The 14,404-nt window shown below is 42.6% G+C and overlaps 1 protein-coding gene across 1 annotated transcript in view; it reads right to left on the reverse strand.

The window, feature by feature from the left end:
• LOC143934011 (cell adhesion molecule CEACAM7-like) overlaps positions 1 to 14,404 on the reverse strand; it is a 49,960-nt gene that overhangs the window by 19,304 nt on the left and 16,252 nt on the right. The window lies entirely within an intron of this gene.

A 14,404-nucleotide genomic window follows, 5' to 3' on the forward strand; every position in this document is an offset into this window, starting at 1 on the left:
CCTTCACCACACCATCCGTGATTTCTACTCCCCCCTTCGTGAAAACACTCACCGACTGCTAAGCCTTACACTCTCGTGTGAGGCTCAAGGGCTTTCAAATGATCTCTCAAGATGGAATTCAGACCCCAGCACATCCGATTGGAACTTCTCCACTTATACACTTCATTGTATAAATATATACCTCAAAGAGAAATCACAGAGGGAGACCCCAATAGTGTAATACTGCAAACACTCTTTAATGTATAAAAAATCTCACTCCTTATGCACTCACATGAACTTAAAAACGCAAAATCACTTCAAGAGAGTAAAAAGACTCGCTTCACAACTTCACTCCACAATACTATTCTGAATACGTCGGGGCATTGGTGGTCACGGCGGACTCATAAGATACGATACTGTATCGCTTGATCTCACCCCTCCTCGTGCGTCCCGCCTGGTCCCACACAGCAGGTCTATTCGAAAAAGGGCGCCTTCAAGTCAGATGAAACAGTCCTCTCAGTCCTGTGCCTCCTTCCCAGCTCCGTGTATGTCAGCTCAATAGTCTCCAGATAGCCACGCCCCCGACATGTTTCGTCACATCAGACTTAATCATGGGATTGGCTATCTGGTCCAACATCCCTCCTTATATTCCCCCATCGTCAAATCAGCGTCCTTAATTTTTCCTCTGTCACTCCCATATTAATGGAGTGTATACTAACGTCCAAAACACGCGCCGACGCCAAATGTCCGATTTGCGCATGCCCAAATCACAACATTCGACCCCTCCATCTCGAAAATCGGCGCATCACACCAGACATTCGATTTAAGAGTTCGCTACAGTTTCCTGCCCGTGCGTCGATATTTGTCACGTGTGTCGAAACATTCGACCTTAGATATTGCATTCGATGCTTTATAGGTTCCGCTCCGGTCTCAATGTTTAACAAACTCTTCATGCTAGTAGATCTCGCATGCGCCGGGATCGAGACTAAGTGTCCCCATCTCCACAATAATCTAGTATTGAGTTCCATGTCCCCGCATTCCATCATTGAGAAAATGTGGAACCCTTAAAGTGCTGCCTCCAGTGATGTTAATAACCATCAGTAGTATCTCTCCATATACGTAAACGGTGTCCCTCTGTATGACGCATTGTATTAAGTCAACTAATCCTGAGTAGCCCTACCCCCACACAGGGTACAAACCAGTGTATATAGAACTATAGACTGGTGCCATACTCTGTCGCCGTGTCATCAATGCGCCAACGTTTACAATAATGGTTACAATAATGGATATCATACATCTTCAACTGGCTGATAGGAACATAAATTGCGATATTACAAATGCAAATCTAATTCAATTCAAGCGAAAATGAATATATCTAAAAGATACCATCTATATTGCGGGTGCACTTAACATATAAATACAACTCCAAATGCAAAATATTCTAAAAAATCTAAAATCGCATAGAAGGAGATCCCAATGCTAATACCCTAAACAGAGATGAAATTGGCACTATCATAATAATTTCAGGGCTTCCCCATCAAAAACTTATGTGAAGACTTATTTTAGAGATCAATGGTTGGTAACCTCCTATACATTTCCCTCTCGGGATTGCAACCTCAGATAGTAGACATCATGTGCATTTCCATATCGGAACTGCTATCTACTATCTGTAAAACTTGAGAAATCACTGAACCCCAACATCTCATATAGGATGTTTCCACTAAAGGGACTAATTCCCCCTATTAGGACCACACTGTTACTGTCCATACTTACTTGCCTATAAATCACTAATGTAGCAATTAAGGTCCAGCTCTATGTTCATCCCTCTCGGATAGAGGCTCCTCAGCAAGAAGATCCACTTGGTCTCCCTCTGCGACAGATCCCTCACCCGATTTGAACCTCTCCAAGAGGGATGGACATGATCTATTCCACAAAACTGTAGTAAATCGGGATTTTGTTGATGGTGTTCCTTGAAATGTAGTGACACGCTATGGTACTGGTAACCTTTTCGGATGTTGGTCAAATGTTCTGAGATACGTACTCTCAATAATCTCTTTGTACGTCCTACATATAGTAATTTACAAGGACACCATAGCAGATATACAATATAAGACATATTGCATGTCATGAATTCCTTGATTTCAAATGATTCACCCTCGCTGTTGGTTATTGAGGTGATCCCCCTGTTTATCTGGTGAACAGTTCTACAACATATACACCTCCTACAAGCATAGAAACCTTTCAGGTCACCCGAGATGGTGATTCGTTTAGGGGGGTCCAGAACCTTTTTTACAACTCTATCCCCTATATTGGGTGCCCGTCTGTAGATAAATCCCGGGGTTTTGGGTATCACCCCTCCCAAATATTTATCCCTACCCAGGATATGCCAGTGTGTTCTAAAAATTTGTTCTACCTCTCTAAATTGATGATGGAAATTAGACAAAAATCTTAGTTGATGTTGTGACCCCTCCCCTTCCTTTCTCCTCCCCTCCAGGCAGGTTTCCCTTGGAATATTTGCAACCGTCCCAATAGTTTCATCCAAGATGGTTTCTGAGTACCCTTTCTGTATAAACCTCTCCTTCAAGATTTGGGACTGGGCTGCAAAATCCTCTTTAGTTGAACAGTTCCTACGGACCCTTAGAAATTGCCCCTTAGGGATGTTTCTAATCCAGGATGGGTGGTGTCCGCTCTTAGTTGATAAATAGCTATTACGATCTGTGTTCTTAAAGTACACCGTCGTGCTCAATCTATCATCCTTTCTCTCTATCAGGAGATCAAGGAAGTTTACCGCAGTGGAACTAATATTGAACTCCAACTTAATATCGTTCGTGTTGGAGTTCAATCTTTCCAAGAAATGTAAAACTGAAGCCTCTGTTCCCCCCCATATAAAGAACAGGTCATCTATGAATCTGCGATAAAAGATTAGTTGCGGACAGTCAATACCAAACACATATCTATCCTCCCACTCAGCCATGAATAAGTTGGCGAGGCTGGGGGCATATTTAGCCCCCATTGCCACGCCAACCTTCTGGGCAAAGAAGAATCCATCAAACCAGAAGTAGCTGTGGGTCATGCAAAAATCTAATGCCTGGCCCACAAACACCTTCCGGGAATGTGGAATATCCTCCCTCCTGCTCATGGCCCAATTGAGTGCCAGTAGGGCATCTTGATGTTTAATAATGGTATAGAGGCTGGCCACGTCAGCCGTAACCAAATACACTTCCATGGTAGAGGGGATAGAGATCTCATTGAGGGATTTTAACAAATCTGTTGTATCCCTCAAATACGCTCTTGTGTTTTTAACACTGGGTTGGAGTGCTCTATCCAAGTATTCGCCCAATCTCGACGTGACTGATCCTATCCCGTTTACAATAGGGCGAGGTGGAGGAGCCGTCACATCCTTATGAATTTTGGGCAAAGTATAAATTACCGGTATCCTGCAGGAGCTAGGGACCAAGTATTTCTTTTCTTTTAAATTAAGTACTCCCTTCCCATACCCCCACTCCACCAACATCTCTAATTGGCTCTTATATTCATCTGTAGGGTCTACGTTTAATTTTTTGTAGGTGGTGGTGTCCCCTAACAGCTCCTCCAACTGGTTGTGATAGAATAATCTATCGAGGATTACCACCCCCCCTCCCTTATCTGCCGGGCGTATAATGATATCATTCTTTTCTTCTAGGGATGTAATCCCCTCCTTTATATATCTAGGGTTCACACCCTTACTTACAGGGAGTTTTTCTAAATCATTTAATACCAAGTTTTTAAAAACCTCTACAAAGTGATTGGCTGTCAGCTGCGGATTGAATAGTGACCGATTCCTCAGTCCACTATCCATTTGGCTATTAGGGTTATTGATCCCTACTTTCGGCGTATTAGGGTGCATCAAAAAATGTTTCTTGATGTTTAAAGTGCGAATATATTTGTGTATATCTATGTATACATCAAACTTATTCATACTCTGTCGTGGAGCACATTTAAGTCCCATATTCAGAATATTCATTTCCTTCTTATCCAATATCACCTTGCTCAAATTGGATAAGAAGGAAATGAATATTCTGAATATGGGACTTAAATGTGCTCCACGACAGAGTATGAATAAGTTTGATGTATACATAGATATACACAAATATATTCGCACTTTAAACATCAAGAAACATTTTTTGATGCACCCTAATACGCCGAAAGTAGGGATCAATAACCCTAATAGCCAAATGGATAGTGGACTGAGGAATCGGTCACTATTCAATCCGCAGCTGACAGCCAATCACTTTGTAGAGGTTTTTAAAAACTTGGTATTAAATGATTTAGAAAAACTCCCTGTAAGTAAGGGTGTGAACCCTAGATATATAAAGGAGGGGATTACATCCCTAGAAGAAAAGAATGATATCATTATACGCCCGGCAGATAAGGGAGGGGGGGTGGTAATCCTCGATAGATTATTCTATCACAACCAGTTGGAGGAGCTGTTAGGGGACACCACCACCTACAAAAAATTAAACGTAGACCCTACAGATGAATATAAGAGCCAATTAGAGATGTTGGTGGAGTGGGGGTATGGGAAGGGAGTACTTAATTTAAAAGAAAAGAAATACTTGGTCCCTAGCTCCTGCAGGATACCGGTAATTTATACTTTGCCCAAAATTCATAAGGATGTGACGGCTCCTCCACCTCGCCCTATTGTAAACGGGATAGGATCAGTCACGTCGAGATTGGGCGAATACTTGGATAGAGCACTCCAACCCAGTGTTAAAAACACAAGAGCGTATTTGAGGGATACAACAGATTTGTTAAAATCCCTCAATGAGATCTCTATCCCCTCTACCATGGAAGTGTATTTGGTTACGGCTGACGTGGCCAGCCTCTATACCATTATTAAACATCAAGATGCCCTACTGGCACTCAATTGGGCCATGAGCAGGAGGGAGGATATTCCACATTCCCGGAAGGTGTTTGTGGGCCAGGCATTAGATTTTTGCATGACCCACAGCTACTTCTGGTTTGATGGATTCTTCTTTGCCCAGAAGGTTGGCGTGGCAATGGGGGCTAAATATGCCCCCAGCCTCGCCAACTTATTCATGGCTGAGTGGGAGGATAGATATGTGTTTGGTATTGACTGTCCGCAACTAATCTTTTATCGCAGATTCATAGATGACCTGTTCTTTATATGGGGGGGAACAGAGGCTTCAGTTTTACATTTCTTGGAAAGATTGAACTCCAACACGAACGATATTAAGTTGGAGTTCAATATTAGTTCCACTGCGGTAAACTTCCTTGATCTCCTGATAGAGAGAAAGGATGATAGATTGAGCACGACGGTGTACTTTAAGAACACAGATCGTAATAGCTATTTATCAACTAAGAGCGGACACCACCCATCCTGGATTAGAAACATCCCTAAGGGGCAATTTCTAAGGGTCCGTAGGAACTGTTCAACTAAAGAGGATTTTGCAGCCCAGTCCCAAATCTTGAAGGAGAGGTTTATACAGAAAGGGTACTCAGAAACCATCTTGGATGAAACTATTGGGACGGTTGCAAATATTCCAAGGGAAACCTGCCTGGAGGGGAGGAGAAAGGAAGGGGAGGGGTCACAACATCAACTAAGATTTTTGTCTAATTTCCATCATCAATTTAGAGAGGTAGAACAAATTTTTAGAACACACTGGCATATCCTGGGTAGGGATAAATATTTGGGAGGGGTGATACCCAAAACCCCGGGATTTATCTACAGACGGACACCCAATATAGGGGATAGAGTTGTAAAAAAGGTTCTGGACCCCCCTAAACGAATCACCATCTCGGGTGACCTGAAAGGTTTCTATGCTTGTAGGAGGTGTATATGTTGTAGAACTGTTCACCAGATAAACAGGGGGATCACCTCAATAACCAACAGCGAGGGTGAATCATTTGAAATCAAGGAATTCATGACATGCAATATGTCTTATATTGTATATCTGCTATGGTGTCCTTGTAAATTACTATATGTAGGACGTACAAAGAGATTATTGAGAGTACGTATCTCAGAACATTTGACCAACATCCGAAAAGGTTACCAGTACCATAGCGTGTCACTACATTTCAAGGAACACCATCAACAAAATCCCGATTTACTACAGTTTTGTGGAATAGATCATGTCCATCCCTCTTGGAGAGGTTCAAATCGGGTGAGGGATCTGTCGCAGAGGGAGACCAAGTGGATCTTCTTGCTGAGGAGCCTCTATCCGAGAGGGATGAACATAGAGCTGGACCTTAATTGCTACATTAGTGATTTATAGGCAAGTAAGTATGGACAGTAACAGTGTGGTCCTAATAGGGGGAATTAGTCCCTTTAGTGGAAACATCCTATATGAGATGTTGGGGTTCAGTGATTTCTCAAGTTTTACAGATAGTAGATAGCAGTTCCGATATGGAAATGCACATGATGTCTACTATCTGAGGTTGCAATCCCGAGAGGGAAATGTATAGGAGGTTACCAACCATTGATCTCTAAAATAAGTCTTCACATAAGTTTTTGATGGGGAAGCCCTGAAATTATTATGATAGTGCCAATTTCATCTCTGTTTAGGGTATTAGCATTGGGATCTCCTTCTATGCGATTTTAGATTTTTTAGAATATTTTGCATTTGGAGTTGTATTTATATGTTAAGTGCACCCGCAATATAGATGGTATCTTTTAGATATATTCATTTTCGCTTGAATTGAATTAGATTTGCATTTGTAATATCGCAATTTATGTTCCTATCAGCCAGTTGAAGATGTATGATATCCATTATTGTAACCATTATTGTAAACGTTGGCGCATTGATGACACGGCGACAGAGTATGGCACCAGTCTATAGTTCTATATACACTGGTTTGTACCCTGTGTGGGGGTAGGGCTACTCAGGATTAGTTGACTTAATACAATGCGTCATACAGAGGGACACCGTTTACGTATATGGAGAGATACTACTGATGGTTATTAACATCACTGGAGGCAGCACTTTAAGGGTTCCACATTTTCTCAATGATGGAATGCGGGGACATGGAACTCAATACTAGATTATTGTGGAGATGGGGACACTTAGTCTCGATCCCGGCGCATGCGAGATCTACTAGCATGAAGAGTTTGTTAAACATTGAGACCGGAGCGGAACCTATAAAGCATCGAATGCAATATCTAAGGTCGAATGTTTCGACACACGTGACAAATATCGACGCACGGGCAGGAAACTGTAGCGAACTCTTAAATCGAATGTCTGGTGTGATGCGCCGATTTTCGAGATGGAGGGGTCGAATGTTGTGATTTGGGCATGCGCAAATCGGACATTTGGCGTCGGCGCGTGTTTTGGACGTTAGTATACACTCCATTAATATGGGAGTGACAGAGGAAAAATTAAGGACGCTGATTTGACGATGGGGGAATATAAGGAGGGATGTTGGACCAGATAGCCAATCCCATGATTAAGTCTGATGTGACGAAACATGTCGGGGGCGTGGCTATCTGGAGACTATTGAGCTGACATACACGGAGCTGGGAAGGAGGCACAGGACTGAGAGGACTGTTTCATCTGACTTGAAGGCGCCCTTTTTCGAATAGACCTGCTGTGTGGGACCAGGCGGGACGCACGAGGAGGGGTGAGATCAAGCGATACAGTATCGTATCTTATGAGTCCGCCGTGACCACCAATGCCCCGACGTATTCAGAATAGTATTGTGGAGTGAAGTTGTGAAGCGAGTCTTTTTACTCTCTTGAAGTGATTTTGCGTTTTTAAGTTCATGTGAGTGCATAAGGAGTGAGATTTTTTATACATTAAAGAGTGTTTGCAGTATTACACTATTGGGGTCTCCCTCTGTGATTTCTCTTTGAGGTATATATTTATACAATGAAGTGTATAAGTGGAGAAGTTCCAATCGGATGTGCTGGGGTCTGAATTCCATCTTGAGAGATCATTTGAAAGCCCTTGAGCCTCACACGAGAGTGTAAGGCTTAGCAGTCGGTGAGTGTTTTCACGAAGGGGGGAGTAGAAATCACGGATGGTGTGGTGAAGGAGTCACTTGTAGAAAGGAATCTGAACACCGGATATTCTTCTTATGCATTTATAGAAAGACTTTCTATAATCTGGATGCTTTTTTGAATATTGTGTGGTGGATGGACTATATTCACATTCATTTATATGTATTTTTCACTATATGTGTAATCTAAATGTATATTTGGGTATTCACTGAGTGATTAATAGTTATATATTTTGTTATTGATTAGACAATTTATGATTTGAGATAAGATCACTGAGGAGGTGAGGATTTGTGCACTGAAAGGTACACAGGTTATAGCGCCACGTGCAACTAATTAGTTTTTTTGGAAATTTACTATTATTTTTGTATGCACCTTTTTATATGTGACATTGTATGGTAAGTGGCAGCTAAGATATAAAATATTGAGTTATTCACAGCGCTGTGATGATACACTAGGGAAAGGGTTTGTGGAGTGTGTATCTTTAAATTAACATAATGCGGTACTGTCATGAAATACCTCAATCAGGAAAATACCACATTATGGGCACTAGATGGCGCCGACAATCATAGGAAATAAATATATTAGACACATTGAATTTTTACGATGGCTGTGCTAATGCTGAGACATTTGCACAGCTAAATTTTAAAACTAGACCCTTAGCAGTTGATTATCAGATGATTATCAAATCATTTTTATGTTTCTATAATTGAATTTAAACAATGTGGTTTTTCAAGGTTGGTTTAAAATGGAAGGCCAGACAGCTCTGTATTTTGTACAATCCAATCGCGTGTGGCCTAGTCCGATTGTTTAAAAAAAAAAAAAAAAAAAAAAAAAAAAAAAACAGACGGAACTAGAAATAGAACATGTTTCAAATCTATCCGACGGACTAAAATTGAAAAAAACATTCGTCTGTGTGCTGGTGCGACAGACCAAATACGACGCAAGGGAAGCTATTGGCTACTGGATATTGAACTTCATTGTTTAGTCCCATTTACATCATCGTGTTCAAAACTAAAGAACTTACGAACGGACTTAGTCTGTTAATGTGTGGCCAAATCCATTTCTTTGGAAAGTCCCTCAGAAATCAGCTAAAAGTCCATCAGGAAGACCGTCGGATCTATTCTGCCGGAAAATCCGGTCGTGTGTACATGGCATAAATATATTTCTTAAAAAAAATAATAAAGTTTGGCTTAGCAGTGGGGGATCCCAGGTCAAATTTGGGTATACATTTTTTTTTTTTTTTGAGGGAAATGGCGCTGTCCTGTGCAACAATCAATGAGGTAAATGTAACTCACATGTATCACATTCCAATTTTTAACACCCCTTATATACTACAAGGGAACTTCTTCCCAAATGTGGGTGAGAAGCTGGATAAGCCCAATGTGGAAAACCGTATACAGGCTAATGTGATAAATCCAGCAAAAAACACAGTAAATAGAATTATATAATATAATAAGGAAAATATATGATGATATTGTGTATAACCAATATTAAAATATGAAACCCAATTAATGTGCAAACAACATATTAAAATGCAAAGAACATAATAATATAATCAAAAAGAAGAGAAGGGGAGGAAAAGAAAAAAAGGATGGGGAGAAAAGTGGGGAGAAATGAGGGAAGGGGAAAAAAAAAGGGGAAAAAAGGCAAAGTGACAAAATATCGAAATGTGGGTGACGTTTGTTTGTTACGACGGAACTACGTTGTGGCTAATAGCCAATAGCTTTGGTCTCGTAATTTGATCTGAGCATGCGTGGCACTTTGTCCGATCGGAATTCTCTACAAACGATTGGAAAAAGTCAGATCGGATTTTTTTGAGATCCTGCTCTCAATTTTTTTCCATCAGAATTTCCGATGAAAAAAGTCCGATAGAACCCACACACGATCGGATTTTCCGACAATATGATCTGATCGGACCTTTTCCGTCGGAATTTCCGACCGTGTGTACAGGGCATTACTTCTAAGCGCGGAATCCTTGCTTATTTCTCTTTTTGTTTGTTTTGCTTTCGAAAGTGTAGGGAACCCAAAAGAACACAGTCTGAATTTTTTTTTTCTGCATCCCCTTTGTGGAGATTTCCCTCCTTTTCCTCTCCTAGGGAAACAGCGGGAAGTGAAACCATACATGGTTTGATTGGAAAATAAATCAATTGTTTATCAATCTCTTTTGAATATTGAATATTGGAACTATAGTCGACAACCCACTAGATCAATATGCCACACGTTTGTAAAGTGTATTTTGATCAATAATAAGATACATTCCTAAGCTATCCATCTTTCTGTTTCCATCTTGTAATCTCATAATGTGATAGATCCAAATAGGATCACAGTCATAAATAAAATATCTCAGCACTTTTGGTAAAAAGAAAAGTGCCGTGCTACTTTTTTTTGTCAGGATAATGTTTACAAAAAAAATAAAAAAAATATAAGTGTTATATAGAAAATGCCAATACTGAGATGGTGCAAGCTACATTCTCAATGTAGGGTGATGTTACGTACATTGGCTCTTCCCTACACGTTTCATCATAAATTACATCACTGAGAGCATAGACGCTACGCTCATTCACCAAGCTATTTAGAGCAGAAATGGGCACTGGAAAACTGGAAATGGATGGTAAAAACCAGGGATATGCAATTAGCGGACTTCCAGCTGTTGCAAGATTACAAGTCCCATCATGCCTCTGCTTCTTGGCCTCATACTTATGGTTGTCAGAGTCTTGCTATACCTCATGGGACTTGTAGTTTTGCAACAGCTGGAGGTCCGCTAATTGCATAACCCTGGTATAAACCATCATTACCGCAACCAAACCTCACTATGAACTTGGGACACAGTGCGCCATCTTGTGGACAAACAGAAAATGACATCTACTCCCACAAAAATGCAAACATTCAGGGAAGTTCAAGTAACCATCCCAAAAGAGGTGTAGCACGGCACTTGTTTATCAATATTGTATAACAATTGATATCCAGCAGCTTGATTTTGTTTCTTTTACCCAGTTGTAAGGTTTCATATTGCCAGGGGTCAAGTCCTGGGGAAAAAAGTGTGGGAACTCCCACCCAAGATCCACTCCCCCACCAAAAAAAAAAAGAAAAAGGTACGCTCATATGCATATATACTTCACAGAAAATACAGTACAACATTTATTGTAAAGTGCCAGTTTACAAAAACAAAATAACTTATCAAACAAAACAATCAACACAATGGGTGATGATCTTTCCCTCGCAGGGAATTTCTACCACAAATACACCCTGTTCCAAATTCTGTTACACAGCCCATTAGAAAATATCCCACAAACTGGAATAACGCTGCCCTTGCCGTTTAAGATTATCAACTTTCCGAGATTTATTATCATCTGCGCTGCGATGTGTGGTCAGCCATTTTGTGACATATGGCAAAGGATCCCATAAATGCACAGGGGGGCCAATGAGACTAATAAACAATAGAGAAGATAGGCGTTCAATGCCAAGCCCACTCCTAATGGGTGACATCACCAAATTCATTGTACTGAAGCCCCTTTCACAATCACCGGATGTCACTGGAAGACTGTTAACTGCTGTCACCACTGGTTTCAGCTTTTCAGGAATCCCTTCACCACCATTATCAATGTAGTCTCTGAAACCTTCACAGATGGATGGAGAATAGCTGAAACTGAATCTTTTGCACAGCTGCTCCAGCTTCACTTCACCTTCAAACCACGGACTGTCCACATTGAATGGCCAGTGTTGTGAATTCAGGATGTCAATTTCAGAAACAAGACTTTCAAATTCACCTGACTGTGATGAAGCTGCAGGTCTGTTGCTCGCAGTTAAAGCAAAGAGTCTGGAGCGCAAATTATCCACCAAACATTGGTAAAACTGAGGGAGATTTATCTTTAGTGATGGACGAACTTCCGACGGGACGTTTCGTGAACGCGGACCGTGAACGCGGACGATAGTTCGCGAATCAGAATGTTCGCGGCGGGCCCCATTGACTTCAATGGGAGGCGAACTTCGCAAACCTACAGGTCAAATTTTCAGCCACAAAATAATTAATAGCTGTGCAAACATAGTCCCACCACATGGCCAATGACATAACACATGTATGAGGTGAATCTGGGATCGACAACTACAAGCATTCTTTTTTTATATGGGAAATTGTTGTGACAATTCAGGACTGTGGAGCGCATGAAGGCAATGGAGGAGAGGGAAGGTCAGGGACCAGGGTAGGCAAAGAAGAGGGTGCAGGATATGATCACCAGCAGCGTGACATACAGCAATGACACCTGCACCGTGATAGAGTCATCTGACACCAGCACCGTGATAGAGAGCACTAACACCAGCACCGTGATATACAACACTAACACCAGCACCGTGATATACAGCACTGACAGCAGCACCGTGATAGAGAGTACTGACATCAGCACCGTGATATACAGCACTGACACCTGCACCGTAAGCAGCCCCAGGAGGAAGTCAGCATAGCACAGGAATGGTGGGAGCCCCTCATAATGAGCATAGCACAGGGATGGTGGGAGCACCTCAAAATATGCACAGCACAGGGATGGTGGGAGCCCCTCATAATGAGCATAGCACAGGGATGGTGGGAGTCCCTCATAATAAGCAGCCCCAGGAGGATGTCAGCATAGCACAGGGATGGTGGGAGCCCCTCATAATAAGCAGCCCTAGGGGGATGTCAACATAGCACAGGGATGGTGGGAGCCCTTCATAATAAGCAGCCCCAGGAGGAAGTCAGCACAGCACAGGGATGGTGGGAGCCCCTCATAATGAGCATAGCACAGGGATGGTGGGAGCACCTCAAAATATGCACAGCAGAGGTACAGCCCCAGGAGGATGTCAGCACAGCACAGGGATGGTGGGAGCCCCTCACAATAAGCAGCCCCAGTAGAAATATGACACCGCTCAACCTCTTCAAAGAGGAGGGTACGGGCATATAGTACGGTGTGCTTTTTTTGGACAAGGAAGTGAGCCAAATGAAGAAAGAAGGTCTCTGTGCTCGTTTAAAAAAATAGTTTATAGACATATACATGGTCTACTGGTCACATGTGTTGAATTCCTCCGAGATCCATGCCTCATTCATTTTTAGAAATGTGAGGTAGTTAACACTGTAGTGAGCTAGGCAAGTACGCTTATCGGTCACAATCCCCCCTGCTGCGCTGAACGTCCTTTCGGACAGGACACTGGACGAGGGGCAAGCCAACAGTTTGATTGCAAATTAGGCAAGCTGAGGACAATTGTGAGGAGAGAGGAGATGGAGAAGTAGAAGACAAGGCTGGAGGGTGAGAGCCTAGAGTGTGGCTTTGTGTGTTCCGTTGCTGCCACTGGGCTCGGTGATGGCTGCTCATGTGCCTTCTTAAGGCGGTCGTCCCTAGGTGAGTGTTGGGCTTACCGCGACTAATGCGTTGACTGCAAAGATTGCAGATGGCAACGCTATTGTCAGCAGCGGACACGTTAAAAAAAGCCCACACTGCGGAGCCATGTGCCGTTGTCCTGGGAGCGCCAGATGTGACCGTACATGGTCGATGACTCGCTCCTGATACATTAGAAGTCTGCTTTGTCCCTCCTGTGCAATGTAAGTTATTCCAGCTTCTCCTCCCTATCTGCTGCTCCATATCTCCCTCTGAACTCCCCTCCTCTTCCTCTCTTGTGGGAACCCACGTGACATCACTAGACACGTCATCATCGACCTCACCTTCCCCACTGCTATAAGTAGAGATCTCGGAGTAGGCAGGCACACCGGGGACCAATCTCCTCCTTGGGCTGATCTGGGTACTGTCGTCAGACTGCTGAGTAGCGGTTGTTGCTACCTCCTCTTCCTGATCCAATACCAAGAGTGGCTGCGCATCAGAAATGTCTTGATATGGATCGGAAAATAATTCCTGTGACTCAAGCGGAAGGTATGTGGTGGTGGTGTTGTTGGTGGTAATGTCTTTGGGGGTGCACATAGCAGAGAGTGAAGAAGAGGGTGCAGATCGAGAGGATGAGGAGGGTGCAGAAGAGTAAGGCTGAGTGAGCCACTCAACCAAGTCTGGTGCGTCCTTTAAAGTAATTGAACACACCTTCTGCAACTTCCCACTTTGGCTCAAGCCTGTTGCTCCTGCCCTACCCCTACCACCCCTGCGGAAGGGCCTGCCTCTTCCTCTGCCTGTCATTTTTTAAATGACCCTGTGACAAAACTCTCAGTCCCTATACCGATGAAGGACTGCTGCAGTATAGGGCAGCGGTCAGCGGTAGTGCACCTCAACCCTATGTATTGTGGACCTATACCAGTCCTGATAGAATAGCAGACTGTACCTCACTCAACCCTATGTACTATAGCACCCTACACCAGTTTATTACCAGTCCTTATAAGGACCTTTGTGGAACAAGTAGGTTGTGAATGATTAGCAGACTGCAGCAGAAGGGCAGCAGTCAATTATAATATTCTTTCTATAT

This window comes from Lithobates pipiens, unplaced genomic scaffold (assembly GCF_037356315.1).
Source record: "Lithobates pipiens isolate NorthernLeopardFrog02 unplaced genomic scaffold, aLitPip1_a1.2 Scaffold_27, whole genome shotgun sequence".
Lineage (NCBI taxonomy): Eukaryota > Metazoa > Chordata > Amphibia > Anura > Ranidae > Lithobates > Lithobates pipiens.